The following is a 17,974-nucleotide window of genomic DNA, read 5'->3' on the forward strand; positions in this document are numbered from 1 at the left end:
AGATTCAAACAAGAAGAAAAACACAGAGCCTGTGTAGTGAGGATTAAATTCTCCACATTGCTTTGAGATGCAAAGATAAATGAGGGTTTGATTGACTTGCTTTTGTGAATGAGATTTCAAGGTAATGAAATGAGAAAAAGCTGACCACATAATTCCAGTATAACAGAGCTTTGGGATTAAAATACAGTTTAGGCCCAAAGCATCGGTGCTTACACTTACCTGTTGCTGCAAGGTTTAGGAAGATAAAAAATATTTCCAAACAAAACATGTTTAGGATGATGCCTTGTGATCAATATGGTTGCTATAGAAAAAATTAACCTGTTGTGGAATAAACTTTAACAATAGGACGTCCAAACATGAGGCACCAGGTTTCTAGCTGAAATACATGCGGACTGTATCTTTATAGCAAAAATGCTAAAAAAAATAAATAAATAAAAGACAAATAGTGGCTATATATAATATACAAACCAAACTGAAATGTCAGACAATACACACATCTCTTGGAGCGTAATACATTTGCCTGGGAGGTATAAACACCCTATGTAGCATTTTCCCCAACAGGCTTTACGACACCTTGTTGGGTGAGCCTAATGAAGGAAATCAGACTGGATCTGGTTTAGAACAGTCAAAAAATTATACTGACTTTGGAATTCCAATTTTTTAAATCAGCATGTAACCTGCCTGCTAAATCAAAATGAACATTGGGGTCGATTCCAGCAAACAAAGGCAAATTTGACCATAACTACTAATAATTAGTGTTGGTTGAACATCCTATTCTTCAATTCGACAGCTATTTGCTCAAATAGACCTATATTGTTCGGGTTAACAATATACCATTAAAGTCAATAGGGGAAAAATTTTGGTTATTGGTATTGTTATACAGCCTACAAATACATTTAAAAGACATGTCAAGACTCCCAAAACCTCTGCACAACACTGTAAAGTCAAGAAAAAAATCAGGAAGGATTTTTAATGTTGCTGGCAAGGCCATTTTATGGGGCTGTCAAGGGAACATGCCAGATTTTATACAAGCCTCCGAGTAAAGGTAGAGAGGGCCCCAAGGGGTTTCCTCTGGTCCAAAAATTAGCCATTGGGTTTCACCGCTCCGGTACAAGCCATACACAGGTTTCAGAGGACAGGCAGAGGGCCCTGAGGGGGGTCTTTAAGTAAAAAAAATAACCAGTTACACAGCTCTGTTACAAGTTATATCGGCCTCACAGGAATGAGGACCTCATTGTTAACTGGAATCTCGAGCTGAATGTAGTGCGTCAATGCCACCTAGAAGTCTGTAATACAATTTTTGTGAATGGAGTACTGACAAGCAGTAGCAGCAGCAGGAGGAGGAGGCGTTGGCCCCTGAAACGGAGCGTGGACCGCATTGGTAACTGTCATCTAGAGCCGGGTACTCGGCAGGCGGCAGCAGTAACAGCATGAGGATGAGACAGTGGGCTCTGAGACGGAGTGTGGACGGCATTGGTAACGGGCATCTAGAGCTGGGTACTGGGCAGGCAGCAGAAGTAACAGCATAAGGAGGAGGTGGTGGGCACTGAGACGGAGCAGGGACAGCATTAGAGGTGGAGGCCATCACCTATATGGACAGTGTAGAAGTTGTAGCTATTGGAAACCTAAAGAATGAATGAGATTCCCGCCGTCCCCAAAGGTGGTGGCACAGAGCTCTGTGCTTTCACCAGGTGTTCCTGCTAGGTTAGGGGGTGGTGGTTTTTTTAAATGTGTGCTCATGCAACTTGTTCCAAATTTGTTTGGGTTTTTGCCTCGTTTCAAGTGTTGAGCACACAGTTTGCAGATGACCATAGTGTTGTCATCACTATGGACAGTAAAAAATGCCCACGTGGGCGAACTGCGAACTGGGCCGAAAGGTGCTCTGGAGCTGGTGTTCGTGGTGGTGGTTGTTGAGGCATAGCTGTGGTGACAGCTTCCGGCAATGGAAGACTATGACTTGCCTCACTGGTACATGAACACTGCAGAGTGTTGACAGCTTTTACCCTCTTCCTCCCTCTCCCCCTTTGAGGGCGCTCTGCAACTTCCTCTTCTTCTTCCTCCTCCTCGTCTCCTTGTTCGCCCCATGTTGGATCAAGGACATCATCATCATCATCATTAGAAGAGACAGTTTCTCTTTATGTGCCAACAGGAAGCAGCGGCCTTTTGGAGACAGTTTGAATTGGCTTGTCTTCTCAGGATGTTGGGGTGAAAAGTAAGAGGAGGGAAAGCCTGTGAACTGACTCTCTTTGTCAGATGACTGAAACAACTGTGCGTCTTCAAGCAATGCGTCCTGCTCTGCCTCTGCAACCCCTCGGTGGGACTCTTCTACATACTGCTGTACACGAGGAGGAAGAAGTAGGAGCAACAGGTGTATCAGGGACTATAGTTTGGGACCCCTGTGAGGCCTGTGTCTGGGACTGGAAGGATGAGGGGGTGCAATCACTTGAACCAGGCTGGGTCATGTACTCTACTACCTGTTGTTCAAGTTACAGTAATAATGGACGCACAACAACGCCAGCACCTCTAAAATGTCTAAGGTCCGTCTGACTTCTTGTTCTCCAGTCTGCAGTTAAAAACAAACCCATACTGCTTTGCCTGGCTCCCCTGGCAAAGCTGCCCCTTCTCTTTGGATAGGAATAGTTGAAATGTCTGTATGGCTGCACACCCTGCAAAATACTTTGGAGCTAATATGCTTCACAAAGTGTAAATTTCTACTGTAAACAGGTTTTTCTTTTTTTTTTTCTTTTTTGGAGGGGGGTGGATTTACCCAAAAAATGCAAGTGCGCTGTGTGTGTTGTATGTGGCACTGTCCTTCAGCGGTGATGCTCGCAGTCCTATCTATCTATCTATCTATCTATCTATCTATCTATCTATCTATCTATCTATCTATCTATCTATCTACCTATCTACCCTATATAGACCAATGTCTGCCTGTGTGGCCAATTGGCTGCCTGCCATGACAAGAATGGAGGAGAGTATCCCTGTTGTTATTGGAGAGCCCTAGCATTATAGGGGAGGGCCTAATTTGAATACACGAACACGTGACATTCGGTTGGGGTCTCCCCGAATTCGAACAGCCATATTCGGGCCGAAGATAAGGATGACCCGAATTGGAACATTTGGTTCAGAACAACAGATATATTCAGAAATGTTTTTCAAGAAGAGTGAGGATTTGGAATTTTGAAGCTGTTAATCTTTTTTCTGTTTGTCTCTGTTACAGAATTCTTCTTGCTATCAGGAGAAAAGGTAACACAGGAAATCTTTTTCAGCCAGTCCCAGATAAAAATCACAAGGATTCTAATCCTTCCCCACTCTATCACTTACATTTTAAAAAGAGTTGAAGGTTTTGCTTTCGTTTCTTCAGCTGTCTGTAAGTTTCGTTTCTCTGAAATCCATGACGAGAGTATATCCCGACATGCTGCCACTCGCCAAACTATTTTGTGCCTTCAAAGATAGTTATCAGACTGTATTTTTCTATTGATTTAATTTTTTTTAAATATACTGATAATCCACTACTACTAAAGATCCACATGCCAAAAAACTTTGGGGTGCCCTGATCATTCCCTCCAATGGTGTCGCTTGCAGCTGCAAATGAGATCAAACAGTAAGCTGTCTCTTCTCTGCAGCATCCCGTGCATATAAATTATGAACACCCCCCCTGGCTAAATAAATAATGAGGATTTTTAAATGCAAACGCAGTACAATTAAAAATCCTCCTAATTTTAAATTTTAAATTGGATGGTCAAGCCATCCAAGCACGCACTTGTGAGCAAATGCTTCCACTGGCCTCACATCCCCAATGTTCACACAGATCGGCAGGAGAAGAAGATGCGGACATAACTGGAGGACACTGCAGACATTGCTGGAGGACGCTGCGGGCACTGCTGGAGGAGGCCGCTGGAACTAGAAACAAGGTAGGAGTTTACCTGGAAATTCCACCCCAAATGTGGCTCGGGGTTACCGCTTTTTGCATAGAAAATCCACTCGAAGCCATTCTCAGGAACACCGTCAGGGAGATTAAAGTATATGCTCCAACCAATGAGTGCATTAGTTCCTGGCTATGATCTTGTTCTGCCATTGACTACTGGTCCATTATAGCCTCTTTTCTCCCACTCACCAGTTGCCTATAACTTTTAGCTCACCTGCTAGTGGTTTGGCTATGTGTTTCCTGACCGTATGATAGTTTGCTGTCTGGACTGACCCTTGCAAGAGACCCTGACTCTGCTTTGCTTTACTCTTGGATACATGGTTTGGTGGGCTGATTACCTGTATATTGCTCTGTTTATGATGTGTTTCCTGGACTCTTCTCTGCTGTACTGTCCTGTACTACATATTTGTGGGCTGACCCACCCATTTGGGTCAAAATATTCACCAAAAATCTCTTCCTGGTAACCTCCCCACTTACTGTCCTGCTGGGTGGGGTAAAATATCCCATTACCGTTCCCTCAACCCAAACACAGGGGCCTGGGGGTAGGATCAGTCACCTTCCATACTCTATACAAGGTAAAGCTGAGGGCCACATGTTACCTCCCACCGTGGTATTTGGTTTGGTGTTTTGGATCTCCACCAGAACCCCCCAGGGCCCCAAAATAACAATCAGCTGAAATGAGCCGGAACATGAAGGTGCACACAGAACCCTGAACCCTGCACAGATCACTCCGTGTGATTGGATATCGCCAAGAGGACACTGACAATCTCATATTACAGAACCACAGCACTATAGTGGTAAAAAGACATCCTTGGTCTCCAGTCAGTGACTTGGCCTGGGCTGAGATGATGTCATCAATGTGCTGCCGGCCGGAGTAGGAATTTCCTCATTTCCACCTCCCAGTGATCAGACTGCAACATTGTAACTTTGTATTCAGTGAATCTCCTTATATGGCAGCAGGTGGGATGGAAGGTGAATATTTGTGGGGTCCAAACATTCACCAAACTGGACACAGTGCCAACCAACACAAACTGTAATAACAGGGGCAACAGGGGCCCCAACCTACCCCATCACTAGCCAATACTGAGACTGGCCGAAGCCAGAGGGGTAATTAAACCAGTGAACAGCCCATTTGTGCCCCAGAAACACCACTGTTGGGTCCCCGGATCTGTACCCTTCTGTATCCATTGAGGTCCACACCAATACATGTAGCACACCAGCAAAAGGATTTGTCTGGCAAACTAAATAGGGAAGTTGGAAGCCTTAATGAGTGAAGCAAATTATGACTTAGTTGGTATTGCTGAATCCTGGCTTTGTTTTTCGCATAACTGAGCTGTCAATATTCCTGGGTATACTCTGTTTCGTAGGACAGAGTCAAACGAAAGGGTGGAGGTGTCTGTATGTATGTGAGAAGAGATCTAAAAGCAAATGTGAAAGAAGAAATTGCGGATGGAACAAGCGATGAGGTTGAGGCATTATGGGTGGAGCTGAATGTGGGGTTTAATAACACACAAGTAATTATTGGAGTGCTAAGGAATAAATCGAAAATCAACTAATAGCACAGATAGAAAAAGCAGCAAAAAGTGGAAGTGTTTTATTTATGGGAGATTTCAACTACCCAGACTTTGACTGGAGTAATGTCACTACAGGAACAGCAAAAGGGAGAAAGTTTGTGAATGTAATAAAAGAATATTTTATGGTACAGTTTATAGAAGCCTCAACTAGAAATGATACTGGACCTAGTTCTTTCTAACAATGAAGAGCTTATAACAAATGTGCAAATAAAAGAGAATCTGGAGAGCAGTGACTATAACATGATTTTATTTAATGTAGGTTGTAAAGAGGAATAAAAAACAGGAAAGATAAAAACATTTAATTTTAAGAGAGCAAATGTTCCATTATTAAGGGCGGCTCTCTGTGACTTGGACTGGGAGACAATATTGTCCTCAAAGAACACAGAACAGAAATGGGAATGTTTCAAGTCTGTTCTACAAAAGCAAACTGAAAAATATATTCCAATTGGTAATAGGTTTAGGAGGCTAAAATTAAAATTGTGGCTCACAGCTGATGTTTAAAAAGCCATAAGGTACAGGAAAAAGGCATCCTAAAGATATAAAAATGAAGAATCACCTTCATCGTTTAAAAACTTTAAAGAATATAAGAAAAGATTTAAAAGGGAGATAAAATGTGCAAAACTTCAAAATGAAAGATAGATTGCAAAGGAAAGTAAGGCAAACTCTCAAAAATTGTTAAATATATTAATAGCAAAAAGATCAGATCTGAGCATGTAGGCCCCTTAAAGGATGTTGCTCGGTTGGTAACTGGGGATAAAGACAAAGCAGATTTACTAAACAGTTTTTTTTTTGGTTTGTATACACAAAGGACAATGGTAAAACTCAAGTCCAAATTCATAATAGCAATGTCACTGCTTAAATGAGTCACAATGGCTCAGAATCGATATGATTGAGAAACAGTTTGGAAAAATAAGGGTTGACAAAGCACCAGGACCAAATGGATTACATCCACGTGTCCTCAAAGAGCTGAGCTCAGTTATTTCAAAGCCAATTGTTTCTAATCTTTAGTCACTGGCAAGGTACCGATGGACTGGCGAAAGGCTAATGTGGTTCCTATCTTCCAAAAGGGAGCAAAGTCATTACCAGGTAACTACAGACCAATTAGCTTAACGTCCATAGTTGGAAAGGTTCTACAGAGTTTGATAAAGAACCACATAGAAGAGTTTCTGCTAGAAAATAATATTATAAGTGATAGTCAGCATGGCTTCAAGAAAGACAAAAAGATAGTTGTCAAACAAATTTACTCTCTTTTTATGAGGAAGTAAGTAAACAGGTGGACAGTGGAGTAACAGTTGCTATTGTAGTTGGACTTTGCTAAAGCATTGGACACTGTACCCCCCAGACAGTTAATATGCAAGTTAGGTTGGATAGGTTTAGAAAAGTCAATCAGTAAATGAATAGAGAACTGGCCTAAAGATCGCATCCAGAGGGATAATTAATGATTCATACTCTGAATGGTCACCAAACTATGTAATGGAATTAGGTCCATACATGATGTCTATAATCTACAAGCAGACCTGGATGTACTGTTTCATTTGGCAGCCAAGTGGCAAATGACTTTTAATATAGATAAATGTAAAGTTATGCACTTGGGGGCTTACAACATGCATGCTTCATACTGTCTAGGGGGAGAACATTTGGGGGAGGATGATTTCTAGGAGCACAGAATGTAACTGGGGATTAAGACTTTAAAGTAAAGATAACCGTGACTGTTGATCCAGGGAACATCCCATTGCCTCATGGAAGGATCAGGAAGGAAGGATTCTTTTTCCCCTTTTGAAGCAAATTGTACCAGGGGTTATTTTATGCCGTCCTCTGGACCATATTTGGGATATGTTTATTTCCCCTGCAGATGTGTGGGAGCCAGCCTTCACCCTCCAATGGGGTAATATTCCCTAACCTAGATTGTAAGCTTTTCTGGGCAGAGTCCTCTCCTCCCCCTGTGTTACTGTCTATATCTGTTTGTCATTTGAAACCCCTATTTATTGTACAGCTCTGCGTAATAAGTTGGCATTATATAAATCCTGTTTAATAATATTAATAACATCTTGTGCAGCGATGGATCTGGACTGCACCCTGCTGGTGATTTATAGAAGTGATCCTCATGTATCCGCAGTTAGCATGGCCCCAGCTTGAAAAAGATGATCTTTGGTAGGAGACATCATCAGCACAGAACAATGGTGGATGTACCCAACAGTGCGCTACTTTGCAGAAATAACTTAGGGCCCCTTGTAGCTGAGTAGGTTCTGGGGTCCTCATGCAGTGTCACTCAATGTCTCAGCAATTTGTGACACCATCATAAGAAGCTCCTGTACAGGGTAGTCACTGCTGGTCTATCTCCTTGGGTGGGATGATTGGCCCATTCTCTGCCCCTCTTCTACTGGGTGGAGTCATCATGCCCCTCCCACAGCGCCGCTCACACCCGTCCACCCCAGGGATGTATCTTCCTTCTCTACAAGGTGATATCTGGATTCTTGAAAGATGTTCGGTGCCCATGGAAGGGATTTATAACCTTTCTGGTTGTCCGTGATCATGACTTGTCTGACTTCCTATTGTACCCCCTGTCCTGCTCTTGTGGACTCCTGGTCCTCTTCCAGGCCTTCACAAGATGCCATCCTTTTGGCACAGAAGTCCTGGGGGCAACCATGTGTTGGAACGGAGCTTTCCTCTATGCTGGGCTTGCTATAGGTGAAGAGTGTAACATTAGACTGGAAGACTGGTGTATGGTGAGTACTGGTGCTGGGCCAGGGCTGTACAAATGCAATTGGAAATTGTTACTTCTACTAATAAAAGCACTGAGCTAAATTTGTTTAGTTGGATACAGTTTCTAGACTCTCCAGAATATAGGCACACCCTGGACTTAGCCTAAGGTCGTTGGTTTTGCTTTAGAAAAGAAAAATGTGTGTAATATCTTTTTTGAATTGTGTGTATTTATATTGTGCTAAGGTATAAAATATTATTAGGTATTAAATACCATTTGATCCTTCAACATGCTTTTTTAAGCAGACGGTAAAAGAACTGTTATCAAGTAATGTGAACATTTACCATTTTGGTAAAATCTGAATCTTATAAATGATATAGTGTGTGTGTGTCATTTTCTTGTGAATGTGTGTCATTTTATATTTATATATGTGTTTTGGTTTACTACACACAACTGCTGTAATTTACTTCTGAAAATGTTCAATAAAATCTTTGAAATATAAAATAATATATTGGGAAGGTCTTAAAGTGTTATTCATCACAGACATAAATATAAATATATATATTCACTTTCTTTCAATGTTATGTTGAAGACTGATGCTACAATCATTTGCATTCTCTTTGTTTCTCATTATTCTGCACTCAGTACTCTCTAATGATAAAATGAAAATAAAAGTTTTGTCAATTTTTTTTTGTTATTTGTAGCTGTTACTATTAGACTATGACTTTGTAAGATCTCGTGTCTCTTTGTTCTTTAAAAGCTAAACAACTACAAGTTTAATATTATTTCAGTAAGTGATAATAGCGGTGTGAATGGTCTGTAGCATATTATGTCATCTAAATATTGTGCTACACAGGAACTCTATTCCCCAGTGTCAGTATATGATGGGGATTATTTAGACATTTGCTTGGGTACTTGCTTTACAAAGAGCCAGAAAATGAGAAAAACTGCAAACCTTGTGGGCAAATGTTTGCCTGAATAATAAAAAAAAAATCTCCTGAGAGTATAATGGGGGCCTTATATTGTAAACTCTTTAAAGGGACATTTATGGCATAGCCTGGACTTTTTAAAAACTGTGTAATATGCTGGCACTATATAATCACTTGATATTAATAATAATGATCATTGCTCAATGAATTACCTTATTCAATGAGGAAAGAAAGATGAAAATATTTCCTGGAAATTGTGGAATCAGCAAAAAATCTGAATGATTTCTAATTGGTTTTCTTAAGAATTTTAATAAAATGACTCCTGTAATAACTTTCATATTGCCTATTCAATATACAATGATATGCATGGGCCTTAACCCCTCATAGCCTACTAATTATGAATATATTATCTTAACCTGTCTACTATATATTATGCAGACTATCCAAATTTGGGTTCCCAGAGCATTTTTAACTGCAAAGCTTGTTCAAACTTCCATGGAACCTAAGTTAACTCTAGATTAGACATTTATTTGTTTCAAAACCTAAAAGTGCCAAAGGTATGGGGTTTCTGGATATAGAGCCTTATCCCAAGCTATGGAGATAAGGCCTAAACATAAACATGTTTCTCGGAACCATTAGTGCTACCCTGAGAATACTCCATTAGGTGATGCACTAAAGGAGAGTATCCTCATCTTCAGGCCTTCTTACCCTTCTGGTGGGCATACAAATACTTACTATCTGGATTGAACAGAACCTTTCTCCCACAGTGGGCACTGGGATCACCTCTTCAAATTGCTGGCTTTTTGAATGATGCTAAAATAAAGGATGAAGGTGATCTGAGACTTGGTGGATGGGGTGGTCTGGTTGTCGTATTTACAGATGAGACAATATATTACTAGAAGTAATCAGTCTGGTGCTCTCTCCAACAGACGCTGTACCTTTGAACTGCTCTGTATTAGAGGGGAACTGATTAGACAGTATTTAATCTATGTAGGCTTACTTGAACAAGATAAGAACTAGAGATCCTGACCATTTTCACAGGGCCTGGGAGACAGCTTTACAAATAATGTAAATTCCACTAGGGTGATAATTGCCTCCTTGCTCATAAATGCTCTATCAGTACCAAGATGCAAGAAACATCCTAGAGGATTTTAATCCACCAGTACAACTTTCCAGTTAGACTTTATAAATAGTTCCCATCAATATATGCCACACATTGGTGACATGAGCAAGTGAGCAAGTGATTTACATTAGTAATCAAATTACTGAGGCATCCATGCCTTTTTTGCGATGGTCTGTCTTCTGCATATGAGTGATATGTCTTTAAAGCCCTACCTGCACCTTTTAAATTCTGCCCACTGCCTCATACCCTAGTTTTGAAAATCGATGTTGGTTCCTTCTACAAGAAGTTGGCTGCATAAGATACAGAACCTGATGGAACAAGCCAGAGGTATCGCATCTGACAAAATAGAAAAATTCCCACAAACTAGGTTTTCTTAGAATACTCGGATCTTTTAAAACACTTTTTCACTTGTTTTCCACTGGTGGAAGGTGAAGAGGAGATCAGTTTCTGATATGTAATGTTTTTCTTACTGCATCAATTGACTCAAAGCCAAAAAAAAGAAAAAAGCCCCAAGGTGCCAAATCTAGTGAATATGGAGGATGTTTCAGCGTAGTAATGTGTTTGTTGACAGAAAATGCTGTGTGAGGAGGAGCATTATCCTGATGAAGAATGAAACCATTTTTCTACATTTCTGCCATCTTTTCCTGACTCTTTCTCTCAGCTTTGTCTTCCTTATACTATTGTTTGATCACTATTGTGACTTCTGGAACCCATTCTACCAAAATTACCCCTTCATGTCACAAAACACGATGAGCATGGCTGTAAATGTGAACTTTTTGGTTCTTGGTGATGAAGGTGTTTGCCAGTGACTGTGGTTTTGTTTCAGGATCATACTGGAAGATTCAGGTTTCAGCACCAACTGATAACTTTTTGAAAAACATTCGAATACATGTCAAGTAGTTGCAGAGTTTCCGTGCAAATTTTCCTTTTTGCTATGCTGTGAAATTTTACTATTGATGAGTTGCTCGGTTTTACTGCGAATTGGGCCGTTCTCGCTTACCAAACATGTAGGCAAGAACAGCCTTTGTAAATTCGGCCGTCGAGAACAAATTTTTGGGACCTGCAAGACCAATCTGGGGGACGGAGCTGTCAGCTCTGCTCCCCTGATTGCTGTTGCAGCCCTGTAGTATGTGTTCCTGGATAGAGAAAGGCCATCAACAGAGAAGGCCACCAAGCGGATAGGAGTAATCCCATGTGTAACTTTGATGTCAGCCAGTGGCAGCTCATGCGTGACACCTGCCGTTTGCTCAGGCTTTTTGAGAAGGCCACAATGTTTGTTAGTCACCAGGACTATGGGATGAACAACGTCATTCCACTGCTTCATGTCCTAGAACAGATGCTGGTAAATCTGGCTGGTCAGGGCACTGGAGATGTGGTGCCTAGATCTCACGGCCACATGAGCCCTGTGGGGGCTGAACTGGAGGAGGAGGAGGACATTGGAGAAAAGGCAATGTATAGTAAAATGGGTGTTTTTTCTACTAAGGTAAAAGGAGCCATCAAACTTGTCCAGGTCCAGGATAACATTCATTCATTCAGTGTTGGCAACTGCAGGGGAAGTCGGGATTTGCTGGGTATTCCGGCAATCAAGGCTGGTTTTCTATGCTGATTTTGAAAGATTAAGAGAACACTAAGGAAGGTAAGAATGCTTACTGCAAAAAGGTTATTGCCTGCCCTTTTATACAATTTCCCTGTCTGATTAGAGATTCTGAAAATCTGATTTAACAAGGAAGATGGTGAAGAAAAGTAAATGATAAAAGATAAGTTTGGGAGTGAGGTAAAGTTGGGGGTTCATCACAGACTGAGCATCACAGACCATCACAGACCTCTCCCATCATCTAACATCCTGGCCAGGCAAAAGACGGCAAACAAAACAGAGAAATTTTTAGCCTTAGGTTTTAGTTCTTTATTGTGCAATTTGCGCTAAGGCAGAACTGGAATATACAGAAGAGGGGGGTGAAGCATAGTTACATAGTAGGTTGGGTTGAAAAAAGACATAAATCCATCAAGATCAACCATTAGAGAAATAAACATATCCCAGATATAAAACCCTATGGACATAGTTGGTCCAGAGGAAATCAGAAAAAAACCCTGGTACAATTTGCTCCGACGGGAAAAAAATTCTTTCCTGATTCCATGAGGCAGTCATATGTTCCCTGGATTAACAGACTCTGTTATCTTTTTACTTTAAAATCTTAATACCTGGTAACCTCCTTATCCAGAGCATAAACTTCTTTTCCTCTATTCGCATAAACCGCCCCCTTGTTCTTTGTAATGATCGCAACGTGAGATCAAAGTGTCCTTTATGCGAACTGGTGCCCAAAACTGGACTGCATATCCAACAATACATCCAACAGTACATCCAGGTCTGCTTGTAGATTATAGACATCCTGTTTGGACCTAATTCAATTACATAGTTTGGTGTCATCTGCAAACACAGAAATTGTACTTTTAAGCCCAAACTCTATATCATTTATAAAGATGTTAAACAGTAATGGTCCCAACACTGAACCCTGGGGAACACTACTAATAACCTTAGACCATTTAATGAATCATTAATTACAACTCTCTAAATGCTATATCTAAGCCAGTTCTCTATCTATTTACAGATTGACTTTTCTAAACCTATTGACCCTTACATGCATATTAACTCTCCAAGTACACTATATCAACTGCTACTTCATTGTCTACCTGTTTACTTCCTCCTAAAAAGAGGGAAAATTTGTTTGACAACTTCGGTCTTTCTTGAAACCATGCTACCTTTTTTATATTACTTATATATCACTTAGAATATTATTTTCTAGCAGAAACTCTTCTATGTGGTTCTTTACCAAACTCTCTAGGACCTTTCCAACTATGGATGTTAAACTAACCGGTATGCAGTTACCTGGTAATGACTTTGTTCCCTTTTTGAATATAGGAACCACATTGGCCTTACGCCAATCCATTGGTACCTTGCCAGTAATTAAAGAGTCTCTAAAAATGAGAAATAATGGCTTTGAAATAACAGAGCTCAGCTCTTTGAGGACACATGGATGTAATCCATCAGATCCTGGTGCTTTGTCAATCTTAACTTTTCCCAGCTGTTTCTCAATCATATCAATTCTGAGCCATTGTGATTCATTTAAGGCAGTGATATTGCTATTATTATGAGGTTGGACTTGAGCTCTGCCATTTTCCTTTAGGTACACAGAGTTAAAAAATGTGTTTAGTAATTTCGCCATTTCTTTATCCCCAGTTACCAACACAGCGACATCCTTTAAGGGGCATACATGCTCATTTTTGCTGATACTATATTTAAAAATATTAAAATTTTTCGGGTTTGCCTTACTTTCCTTTGCAATCTGGCTTTAATTTTGAAGTTTTTCACATTAATAGCAATATCACTGCCTTAAATGAATGTTTTTCACATTGTATGTTATGAATCATAATGTCATTGTTGGAACCCCCGGACAGTGGGAACTTTGCAGTTACAGCTAACTGCAGGCGATACAGGGCAATAGAGGTTCAATGGGGATACGTATTTCCCCATACGTTCATTCATTACCTCTACTGCTCTGAGATTGGCTATGGGGAGGTGTATATGTATAAATAAATATATATATATATATACACACACACACACACACACATACACACACACACACACACTAATAAAGAGCACCTGTCACATCAAAAATAAAGAGGACCCGTCACATCAATATTAAAGAGCACCTGTCATATCAATAATAAAGAGCACCTGTCACATCAATAATACAGAGCACCTGTCACAACAGTATTAAAGAGCATCTGTCACATCAATTTTTTTAAGAGCACCTGTCACATCGATATTAAAGAGCACCTGTCACATCAATAATAAATAGCACCTGTCACATCAATAATAAAGAGCACCTCTCACATCACTATTAAAGAGCACCTGTCACATCAATAATAAAGAGCACCTGTCACATCAATAATAAAGAGCACCTCTCACAACAGTATTAAACAGCACCTGTCACATTAATATTAAAGAGCACCTGTCACATGTATATTAAAGATCACCTGTCACATCAATTATAAAGAGGACCTTTCACATCAATATTAAAGATGACCTGTCACATGAATAATAAAGAGGACCTGTAACATAAATATTAAAGAGCACATGTCACATGAATATTAAAGTGCACCTGTCACATGAATATTAAAGAGCACATGTCACATGAATATTAAAGAACACCTGTCACATGAGATAAAAAAGGTAATTAAAACAAAACTGACAGTCAAGCAGACACAACCCAACAGTCATACAGACACAACTCCCAAATGCACAATATCAGAAAACTGTTTTTTCTAACTCCACTTGATTCAAGCCACTTGTTTCACCAACCAAGAGTAAGCATTTAAAGTATGTTTTGCCCAATGTAATATTTACAATTTGCTTAACCCCCCTAGCGGTATTCCCGAGTGTAACTTGGGGTGGGATTTACCTGCACAAATCGGTATTCCTGAGTCATACTCGGGGTAGCAGAAAATCCCCACTTACCTGCACCCCGTGATCCAGGGGTGCCCCGATCTATTGCTGGCAGTTTCTGCATAATCTCTTCCGGGTGATGCGGCCAGCGTCGGTACGTTCGAGGGGTGTGGCCAGGTGGGAAATTTAAAAGCAGATTACAATGTAATCTGCTTTTTAAATGCTTTTTACAGTGAAATACAGCACATAATAAATAAAAATCTATCAATGTATCATCTGAGCATTTTGTCTTTGACCATGAATGTTCACAAAATACCTTTTTCTTTATTTTGTTTTATGCAAACAGGCACGGTACTTTCCACCTACCTTACTTCCAACCTTCACTACACTATAAAAGAACATTTTCTAAAAAAAACTTTTTCTTTTTTTTTTCTTTTTATGCAAACATGTATGCTGCTTTGTGTTTGCTAACATATTACTTACAACCTTCACCACACTATTAAAGAACATATCATAAAATACCTTTTTTTTTTGTTTTATGAAAATAGGTAACCTCCTCTGTGTTTGCTAACATTTTACTTCCAACCTTCACAACACTATAAAAGAACATATTCTAAAAAAAAACTTTTTTTTTTTAATGCAAATGGTTACGGTGCTTTGTGTTTCCCAAGATACTACTTGCAGCTTTCACCACACTATAAAAGAACATATCCTAAAAGACCTTTTTTATTTTGTTTTATGCAGGTACGCTGGACAAGGTGCTCCACACCTGAGGTTTGCAAGAAGCAGAAAGTGGGAACCTGTGACCAAGGATGACATTTGGCTGTTTTTGTGGTGATCCTGCAGGGAGTTGTGGGCAAACCCGTGCAGAAGTGGTACTGGTCCAAAAATAAAATGATTGCCCTCCATTCCTTGGCACAGTCATGCCAGAATACTGCTTTTCCCTCATCATGAAGTACCTGCACTTCGAAAACAATAAAAAATTTGATGAGACTACCCATCCTGAACTTTTGGGATTTGGGAAGTGTCTCAGATGATTCTACAAAATTCCCTGCAAACCTATGTGCCAGAAAGAGATGTCAGCATTAACAAAAGTCTAATGGCTTACAAGGGGAGGCTCAGCTGGGTGCAGTACATTGCGTCAAAGAGGGCACGATTTGGCGTGAAAACGTATATGCTCTGCGAATCTTCATCTGGCTACATCTGGAATACGGTACTGTACACTGGAAATTGGAGACAGTTCAACCCCAGATACAGCCATTATGGATTGGCAACATGGATCAGGGCTATTGTGTCACAACTGACACTTTCTACACCTCTCCTGAGCTTTATGAGTTCCTTCTGCAACACAGAACCGATGCCTATGGAACCGTTAGGGCTAACCGAACTAAACAGAACTAAGATAGTAGCAGCCCCTGCTTCCCTTTAGTTGTGCAAACTGATGAATTTTTGGCATCCCCAGCATCCATTGTTGGGCTGCCTACAGCTGAGGGGATTCTAGAGGCTGATCAGCTACTAAATCGGTTCTGCGCTGCTGTCGGCTGCTGGGACTTTGAAGCCTCCCTGCTCCCAGTCATCAGTGCCTGTTATAGCGTCTGCTGGGCTTACCAGTGCTAGAGTGATTGTGAGTATTTCTCTGTTCCTGATCTTTGCCTGTTACTAACATTCTGTTTGACTTCAACCTTTACCCCAACTCTGCTTGTGCCTTTCCCTTTGTACCTCGCTTGGTGGACTGATTTCCTGTGTTTTGACTTTTTCTTGGATTTCCTGAATATTCTGTACTCTGTATTTGTGGGCTCCTGGTCAGCTGCTGGCCTATCACCAGGCACCAACCCTTGCTCACCTAGTCTTAAGGGCATCCGAGTGCTGGGAGACGCAACCAGTCTCCCAAGGGTCAGCAGGGGCTGCTAGAGGTGAAGACTGTGGTGATAGATTTGGGGACTGGTGTCTGGAGAATACTTGTACTGACCAGGGCCATACAGGTACATTTAAATTGTTTTAGGGATTGTCACTTGTTTTGAGGGTAGGTAGAAATTTTGAGGATATTGAGATGAAGGCCATCGACTAGAAAAAGCATTACTCAAGCTCTCACTCCACCCTCTTGATGTGCGGCTATCAGAGCATCCTAGGTATGGCAGTATACATTTGGTAATAGGAAAGCAACAATGTATGTGAATATTGAGTTTGAATAAAATTGATTCTGTAATGTTTTTAAATATATTGAAAGATGTTTAAATGTAATATATGGACTCTCCAGATCTCCTGAAGAAGAGGACTAGTACCGTGAGCGTGATCTCCACATGATGTAGAAATCCCCATTTTATCTGGATATATACCTGATGGTGGATTTGTTTATGTTGTTTTTGAAAAAATGTTTGATAAATAAATATTGTTTTTATGTGATGTCTTAATAAATTGGGTAAAAATAATGTATTAATTGTGTAATTTATTACTGCCTTAAAAGTCCCATTCGTGCTTTTTGGTTGATCACGTGAAATTTTACTAGAAATGTCCGAATGACGTCCACAACGTCCCTAAAGTCTTTAAGCAATAACTACAACTTTCACTTCCCCTGTAACAGCACTGCAGATGATCTTTTAGAAAACTTTGTCTATGCTTCCATGACTCATTCTGCTTACCATTGCCGCAAAGACTCAGCCCAGCCCAAGGGGTGTAAAAGCCAGCATCCCATTTTAGGATCTTGTATATCTCTTACAACATAATCACTTTCCTCGAGCTGTTTGTGAATACCGGCGTTGCCAGAATTTTTTTTTACATGTTTCAAATTTGGCCATGTTAACCTTCTCCGGCAGCTTAACAAAAAACTGCCACACCACCGAGTAGGTGATTTTTGCCCCAACACTCCGCACTGACTGACTGCCACTGCCTCTGTGAACCCCTGCACCACTACTTCCCTGGCAGGTAGGCTGCTGCAAAGCAGGTGGTCTGCCCCGGGCACGTTTGGCTCCCGACCTCCCACTGCTGCCACCCTGCTGACTATCAGCCATGCTACCACCTTGCTGGCTCAGCCACTGCCTCACGGGCAAGCTGCCACCCTCTCTCCTGATAATGACGAAACCCCTTCTTCACCCGGCTCAAGTGTGATAGGCTTCATCGTCATTGAGTAGTGTATGCACGTCACTGATGTCCTCCCCAACAGTCTCTGGGTCAGGAGCCTGACCGCTCGCAACACCACCTCCCATGTTACTCTCCTCATCACTATTTGCCTGCCTAGTGGAGAAAGTGGTGAATGTCTCCTCCAGATCTTGGCT

Source organism: Pyxicephalus adspersus, chromosome 11 (genome assembly GCF_032062135.1).
Source record: "Pyxicephalus adspersus chromosome 11, UCB_Pads_2.0, whole genome shotgun sequence".
Classification (NCBI taxonomy): domain Eukaryota; kingdom Metazoa; phylum Chordata; class Amphibia; order Anura; family Pyxicephalidae; genus Pyxicephalus; species Pyxicephalus adspersus.